Source organism: Chelonia mydas, chromosome 8, assembly GCF_015237465.2.
Source record: "Chelonia mydas isolate rCheMyd1 chromosome 8, rCheMyd1.pri.v2, whole genome shotgun sequence".
NCBI lineage: Eukaryota > Metazoa > Chordata > Testudines > Cheloniidae > Chelonia > Chelonia mydas.
This window is the reverse complement of record NC_057854.1, coordinates 81,307,571-81,310,404: the sequence shown is the minus strand read 5'-3', so window position 1 is coordinate 81,310,404 and position 2,834 is coordinate 81,307,571.

The following is a 2,834-nucleotide window of genomic DNA, read 5'->3' as shown; positions in this document are numbered from 1 at the left end:
TGGACCACTACCTTATTACCCCTTTGAATAAAGAAAATCGCATAGTCTTAGGCAAACCATTCTTGGAATGCCTGCGGTCCAAATTTTGGGGTAACAGGGACTGGAAGTAACCTGAATATTGTTAGGTGGCACCTTAAAGACTAACAGATTTATTTGAGCATAAGCTTTCGTGGGTAAAAACCCCACTTCTTCAGATGAATGGAGTGAAAATTACGGATGCAGACATAAATATACTGACACGTGAAGAGAAGGGAGTTACCTCACAAGTGGAGAACCAGTGCTGACAGGGCCAATTCGATCAGGGTGGATGTAGTCCACTCCCAATAATAGATGAGGAGGTGTCAATTCCAGGAGAGGCAAAACTGCTTTTGTAATGAGCCAGCCACTCCCAGTCCCTATTCAAGCCCAAATTAATGGTGTTAAATTTGCAAATGAATTTTAGTTCTGCTGTTTCTCTTTGAAGTCTGTTTCTCAAGTGTTTTTTGTTCAAGTATAGCTACTTTCAAATCTGTTATAGAATGTCCAAGAAGATTGAAGTGTTTTCCTACTGGCTTTTGTCTGTTACCATTCCTGATGTCCGATTTGTGTCCATTTATTCTTTTACGTAGGGACTGTCCAGTTTGGCCAATGTACATGGAATTGACACCTCCTCATCTATTTTTGGGAGTGGACTACATCCACCCTGATCGAATTGGCCCTGTCAGCACTGGTTCTCCACTTGTCAGGTAACTCCCTTCTCTTCATGTGTCAGTATATTTATGTCTGCATCTGTAATTTTCACTCCATGCATCTGAAGAAGTGGGGTTTTTACCCACAAAAGCTTATGCTCAAATAGATCTGTTAGCCTTTCAGGTGCCACCGGACTCCTTGTTGGTTTTTTGTGGATAACCAGGGATAATACAGACTAACATGGTTATCCCCTGATACTTGAATATTGTTGTGATTTTTGGTGTAAGTGTCCATCTGTCACATAGTCCAGCTTGCTTGGGTGGCAAGATAGAGTGGAATGCCCGATGGGACCGTCTGTGACTCCATGGTAAGACTGTTATAGTGCTTTAGGAGTTCACATTTGTTATGGGATTGGAAATCTAATTATAGAACATAAACCAGTTTGGGGTTTCTGCCCTGGCTGTTCTGAGGTTGGCACTCATGATCACAAGTCACTCCAGACAGCATGACAATCCCTTCCAAAAATTTTGTTATTTATGATAACTGGATAGTCTTGATATCCATGTAAATGTTCCGTTGTTGTTGAAGGAAGTTGTAAATGACAAAGTTAAAATCTTCACCAATCTCTTGAACCGTTTGGTCTTGAGCTCTATTGTTCTTACGGAGTGCCCCAGCCTTTTGCCCAGGTGCTAGGATTATAATAATAGGCTCCTGCTCTCCACTGCCGTCTGATACTCTTAGGACTCATTGTCCTTGGTAAATAATTAAGACACTAATGATGGACATTGTATATCAAACGTTTTTGCTCATGTGACAGACTACATAAGAGTTTTATTAGTATTAGCATGTAAAATATATTACCAAAGATGTCCTTTAGATCTGCTTCTCGCTATGTACCAAGGAAGAGAAATATATTAATAAGAAGAATGGATGCAGAATTAATGGTTTTCAATTTGTCTTTCATTAAAGTTTGAAATCATTATGAGAATCAAGTGGTAGTTTCAAGATTTAACATTAATTTAATATATTAATACATATTAAAGGTACCTTCCCTAGTGTCTAGCCTCTTTTTTTCTGTCCTCTGATTTTCTTTGACGTCTGTTTGTGAATGCGGTTGGACTGATCCATCCTGCAGTCAGTTCCATTAGTGATGAGCATGTCATACTAAGGACTGTTTTTCCTTCAACAACAGACTTAATTTTTTTTTATTAAGGATTTATTTGAAGGATTTATTTGAAGTTCTGACTGTAAGGATTTATTTGAAGTTCTGAAACACTATGCAGAATGTAGATGCCTTTAGTTTAGTGCATACTTTCAGCAGACATCCCTTGTTGATAACTTTAGTGGATTTATTTTACCTACACTACATTTTGTCAGCATTGCATCCAGTAAAAGCTTAAATTATGTTCCCTTTCAAATCCAACCTTAAGAGGACTTTCATAAAAAGTTAATTACCTTTTTGGTTTGATTGATTTAAACAACCAATAATCTTGCCTTGCCCCTAAGTTTTGATAGTTTTATTAATCTGCAGGGGTTTATACAAATAGTACTTGGCCATATTTTCCTCCTCCTCATGGATCCACGAGATTATGCTAGGGCCTCAGCTCTGGAATAGTCTCTAGGAGGACCCCTTCAGTGAGCTAGACCCCCTAGTGGTCTCACTCTTCCTCCAGGGTAAGCCATACAGCTTCACCACTTTCTTGGGCTGGACCTCTGGTCAAGGGTGCCGGAATCTTTGTAAAAGTGTGTGTGTGATGGGGGCAAGATCAAACTGGTGGAAGAATCCCCCCCATCGCCCTTGGGCCCCGCTGCCTCCTCCCACATTGCCCCGAGCTCCCTTCCATGTCTTCGCACCCCAAGCCACCCTGCTCCTTGCCTTTTGACCACAGCACCTTCCTGACCATGGTGCCCACCCAGAAGGCCAGCCCTGTGTTCACCTTATTTCCCAACTCCACTGCCTTCATGGATTGGCATCAGAATACACGTGCCAAAATTAAAACTCCCAGGCACAGAGTGGAGTCAGATCTAAACAGCAGGCTACTAGCATTAAAATATACACTCCTCCTCTATTGGCCAAGATTCATGCTCTCAGTATATTAGGATGCACCCAACAGGGCCATAATGACAGATTTACATTAGAGAGACAAGGTGGGTGATGCCATATC